We start from the raw sequence: 5,931 nt of genomic DNA on the forward strand, positions 1-5,931 counted from the left end.
GGAAGGCAAGCTTGGCGATACGGATATGTAGATCTCCTACCATTGTAACCGACTTTGTGTAACCCTAACACTCTCCGGTGTCTATATAAACCGGAGGGTTTTAGTCCGTAGGACAACATACAGAACAACAATCATATCATAGGCTAGTTTCTAGGGTTTAGCCTCTCCGATCTCGTGGTAGATCTACTCTTGTACTACCCATATCATCAATATTAATCAAGCAGGACGTAGGGTTTTACCTCCATCGAGAGGGCCCGAACCTGGGTAAAACTTCGTGTCCCTTGCCTCCTGTTACCATCCGGCCTAGACGCACAGTTTGGGACCCCCTACCCGAGATCCGCCGGTTTTGACACCAACATTGGTGCTTTCATTGAGAGTTCCTCTGTGTCGTCACCGCTAGGCTTGATGGCTCCTACGATCATCAATGGCGATGCAGTCCAGGGTGAGACCTTCCTCCCCGGACAGATCTTCGTCTTCGGCGGCTTCGCAATGCGGGCCAATTCACTTGGCCATCTAGAGCAGATCGAAAGCTATGCCCCTGGCCGTCAGGTTAGATTTGGAAGTTTAAACTACACGGTCGACACCCGCGGGGACTTGATCCTTGATGGATTCGAGCCACTGCCGAGCGCGCCGCACTGCCACGACGAGCGTGATCTAGCTCCGCCGCCGAACAGTGTCCTGGAGGCCGCACCCGCATCGGCTTCGACCCTTAATTCGGAGCCAACTGCGCCGATCGAGGATGGTAGTTGGACGCCGCCTCGGGGGCTGCGATCCCAACGGCGATCGAGCCGAACACCAGCCCCGCACTCCACGAGACTCGTGACTCCAAGGAGCCGGACTCCTCTCCGGACTCCAACCCCTCCGCGATCCTGCCGATCGAATCCGATTGGGCGCCGATCATGAAGTTTACTGCCGCGGACGTCTTTCAGCACTCGCCTTTCGGCGATATTCTGAAGACACTAAAGTCTCTCTCTTTATTAGAAGAGCCCTGGCCGAACTACGGTCAGCAAGGTCGGAATACAGACGATGAAGAAATTCAAAGCCCACCCACCACCCACTTTGTAGCCAATGTCGATGATTTAACCGACATGCTCGACTTCGACTCCGAAGACATCGACGGTATGGACGCCGATGAAAGAGACAATGAAGAACCAGCGCCTATTGGGCCCGGGAAAGCCACCTCGTCATATGACGTATACATGGTGGACGCACCAAAAGATGACAACGAGGAGCGGAAGGACGCACCGAAGGCTTGTTCCCTCGAGAAGCAGTCAAAGCAGCGACGCAAGCGCCGCCCCAAATCCCGCCTCGACAGAAATAACAATCACACAGACCCAGCGCTGGAGCAGGGTGAACCACAGCCGGACAACGGCAATCCGGATAATCAAACCGAACAAACAAATTCTATCAAGGATAATAGTCCGGACGACATAACGCCGGACAGGCACCCGGAGCAGCAGAATGCCCGTAAAAGGCTTGTTGCCACCGCGAGGAGTCTTAAAAAGCAGAAGCAAAGGCTCAAGGCTGCGCAAGACACACTCCAAATCAGATGGAGTAAAATACTCAACACAGCAGCGAGGTACGATGACAATCGCCCCTCCAAGAGCTACCCAAAGCGGAAGCTGCTACCTAAATTCGATGAGGAGGCCTCAGACCCCCCACAACCAAATATCAAAGCAGCCACCTGGCCGAATAGACGACCCCTCTACCAACACAGAGCGGGATACAACGCCACTCAAAATACAACAAGCGACCCATGCGAGGGCTCGCACCCAAAGGACGGCGCAATAAGATCCATCTATGGACCACGCAAGCGCGCCTCAGCATACAATGCAACACAACAAACATCCGAACAACGCGGTACACCCGGCTACAGGGGTGCCGCACACCCCCTATGTTTCACCGATGAGGTGCTGGACCATGAATTTCCAGAGGGATTCAAACCCGTAAACATAGAGGCATACAACGGAACAACAGACCCTGGGGTCTGGATTGAGGACTACATCCTTCATATCCATATGGCTTGAGGAGATGATCTCCACGCCATCAAGTGCTTACCCCTCAAACTCAAAGGGCCAGCTCGTCACTGGCTTAAAGGCCTCCCCGAAAGCTCCATTGGAAGTTGGGAAGAGCTCGAAGACGCCTTTCGGGCAAATTTTCAAGGGACTTATGTCCGACCTCCGGATGCGAACGATTTGAGTCATATAACTCAACAGCCCGGAGAGTCAGCCCGAAAGCTTTGGAACAGGTCTCTTACTAAAAAGAACCAGATTGTCGACTGTCCGGATGCTGAAGCCTTGGCAGCTTTTAAGCATAGCGTCCGTGATGAATGGCTCGCCAGACACCTCGGCCAAAATAAGTCGAGAACGATGGCCGCATTAACAAACCTCATGACCCGCTTTTGCGCGGGTGAGGATAGCTGGCTAGCCAGATGCAGCACCAGCGACCCCGGTACATCTGAAGTTAGAGATGGAAACGGGAAATCACGGCGCAATAGCAATAATAAACGTCGGAATAAAGAAGACAGCACGAAGGGCACGGCAGTAAACGCCGGATTCAAAAGCTCTCGGCCAGGTCAGCAAAAGCCGCCCTCTAAAGGCACCAGGGATGAATTGTCCAGCCTCAACAAAATTCTGGACCAAGTATGTCAGATCCATAGTACCCCTGGTAAACCGGCTAATCATACCCACAGAGAATGTTGGGTCTTCAAGCAGTCCGGCAAGCTCAACGCCGTACACAAGGGGGAGGATACACCAAGTGAAGACGAGGACGAGCCTCCCAAGCAAGACACTGGGGAACAAAAGAAATTTCCACCAGAAATCAAAACAGTAAACGTGTTACACGTGATCAAGGGAAAAAACAACGCGGCACTCCCAGGAAAATATACCCAAGTGCCTGTCACCGCGAAGTCCTACCACTGGTCGTCTCAACCGATCACTTTCTACCATCACGATTACTCAGCAAGCATCCGACACGCAGGATGGGCTGCCCTGGTATTAGACCCAGTAATTGGCGGATATCACTTCACACGAGTCTTGATGGACGGTGGCAGCAGTCTAAACCTAATATATCAGGATACAATCCGCGGGATGGGGTTAGACCCAACAAAAATTCGCCATAGCAATACTACCTTTAAAGGAGTAACGCCAGGCCCAAGGGCTCGTTGTACGGGCTCCCTCCTACTACAAGTTATATTCGGCTCCCCTGATAACTTCCGTCACGAGCATTTAACCTTCCACATCGCTCCGTTCCAAAGTGGCTATCAAGCACTGCTCGGACGCGAAGCTTTCGCTCGCTTTAATGCAATACCACACTACGCCTCCCTCACACTCAAGATGCCCGGTCCACGTGGCATCATTTCAGTGAAAGGAAATATCAAGCGATCTCTGCGCGCCGAAGAGAGTGCGGCTGCCTTGGCAGCCGCACACTAAAGGCGCCCGGACCAGCGAAAGCATCCAATAGGTCGACAAGACCTCAGACACAACTAATCAAGTCCGGTGCCGCTATTTATACCAAATAAATGGTCGCACCCCTATTTGTCAATACAAGGGGCTCAACGCGTGCAGACAAGTGGCAATTTCTTCTCATATTGAATCATAAATGGTTTCTTTAAAAACTATCCTTTTTGCACGACAACTTTTTCACCTAAATTCCTCTCTTTTACAGACGATCATCGTGCTACACCCGTCCAGGATACGGCACAACGGAGACACAACCGCAGACGTGCAGCAGGGACCCGCCCCAAGGATTCTTTTTAGATTAAGACCCTGCGTAAACCTTTTTTACTGTCTCTTGTTGATACATATCCACCGTTGAGAAGGATGCTGACGTCTTGGCATGTGGCCACGCCAGAACAATGCACGTACCTGGACACAAGGGGCTTCTTACAAAGGCCATTATTTAGGCCCGGTTTATACCACAAAGACCGAATACCTTAGGGAGTGTTCGGCGTCGCGAGTTTGGCCCTATATGCATCAGCTCTGAATCATTGTCTTTGGTCAAATGTTGGGTTTGCCCGGCTCCTGTGTTTTGGTGCCTTACGTTCCGCTTTACCGGCTAAGGTAGCACCAGGAGAACTACTGCGATTGTGCCCTGGTTCATCCAGACGAGTACCTCAGTAGAGAAAGCCGAAACTGACTGTCATGATATAGCGTGAGACTAGTCAACCACTCAATGACCTGTTGGAATGTTAGAATTCCTCCGCCTTAACGAAGGGCCGTTTTCTGGCCAGGCATGTACGCACCCCGGGATCGGGAGAGTGCGGAGCCACCAGGGGCTATCTAGTAGCCCCACTATCAAACTCCTATGGCTAAGTGAAAGTGTTAAAGCATTATAGTCCGGTTGCCTCGCTCGCTCCGTTATCACCTCCTTAATAGGACCAAGACATTGGGTTAAGTGTGAACGCGTGTTTTTTGTGAGCACCTCCGCATTATATGCGTGGGGGTCGAAGCCGACGGCTGCAATCTTTCAGGTTATACACATGTATACATAAACGGCCGCCCAGGAGGCATCATATTACTTTCAGGCAAAAGTATAAAAATAGCCTTATAAAAATTTATAAAAGCATTTCGCTTACAATGAGATTACATATCACTCAAACATAATATTTTTTGAGCACTGGGTCTCTATCAAACGAGCACCCTCAAGAACTTCTTCAAAGTAGTGCTCAGCAGCCATTCGACCTATGGCCGAATCCCGCGATGCAACAGTGGTAGCATCCATCTTCGCCCAGTATGCTTTAACACGGGCAAAGGCCATCCGTGAGCCCTCTATGCACGCCGACCTCTTCACCGCATTAATGCGCGGCACCACGTCAAGGAGCTGCTGCACCAAGCTGAAATAGTTGTTCGGTTTTGGCCTTTCCGGCCATAGCTGATCCACAACAGACCTCATGGCGAGTCCGGACAACCTATTCAGTTCGGCCCATTCGGCTAATTGGTCAGTCAATGAAAGCGGACGCTCGGGAGAATGGAATTGTGTCCAAAACAGCTGGTCCACTTCACGGTCCGTCTGACCCTGGAAGTACTTGGCCGCATCGGCAGCGCTCGCCGCCAAATCCATATACACATCCTCCGAACTCCACAGCCGATCCAGAGAGGCATACCATGGATCTCCGAACTTCCTCCGCAACATAAAGGATTTCCCAGCTACAATATCGCCGGCTTCCCGCAGCTCCTCCTTCTTCGCCCTCATAGCAGAGCGGATGTCTTTTCTCGTCGCAGCAGCCTTCTCAAGGTCCGATGCCTTCGCTAGGTTTTCCTTTTCAAGAACCCGGCAACGGTCGGCGGCGGCTTTTAATTCTATGGCCATCTTGGCCATCTTATCTCGGCTCTCGCCATGCGCGGCCTTCTCGGTTTTCAACTCTTCGGCCGCCTTCAAAGCAGCCGCATTACTAAACCTCGCTTGTTCCTTGGCTCGGGCAAGTTCTGCCCGCAAGGCTTCAACAGTGGCAGCTCCATCTGCAGTCACAACATATTAAAGATACTGGCATCATGCTGCTCTTACAATGTGGCGTTTACCAGATAATGACACTTACCCTGTGCCTCGTCAAGCCTTTGGTTAACAAGCTCGATGTCGGTGTCTACCGCATCCAACTGCCGTTTTAAATGGGCAAACTCTCTAGTCCGGCTAGCCATCGGAGCTTCCATCACCTGCACATAGAGGCAGTATGGCTATTACCTGGGAATATGATCCTCTGTTCGTCGTCGTTTCCGACGACAACCAGAGTCTCAGGGGCTACTATCTACACAGGGCACACCTAGCATGTGCAGGACTATCATACATTATTTTACGTACCTCAAAGCCTGTCAGTAGACTCATAAAAGCTTCATGCAATCCGCTTTCGGCGGACAAGATTCTCTCCATCACCGTATTCATCAGCACACGGTGTTCATCTGAGATAGCCGCTCGCCCCACCAACTCCCTCAGAAC

Source organism: Triticum urartu, chromosome 2 (assembly GCF_003073215.2).
Source record: "Triticum urartu cultivar G1812 chromosome 2, Tu2.1, whole genome shotgun sequence".
Lineage (NCBI taxonomy): Eukaryota > Viridiplantae > Streptophyta > Magnoliopsida > Poales > Poaceae > Triticum > Triticum urartu.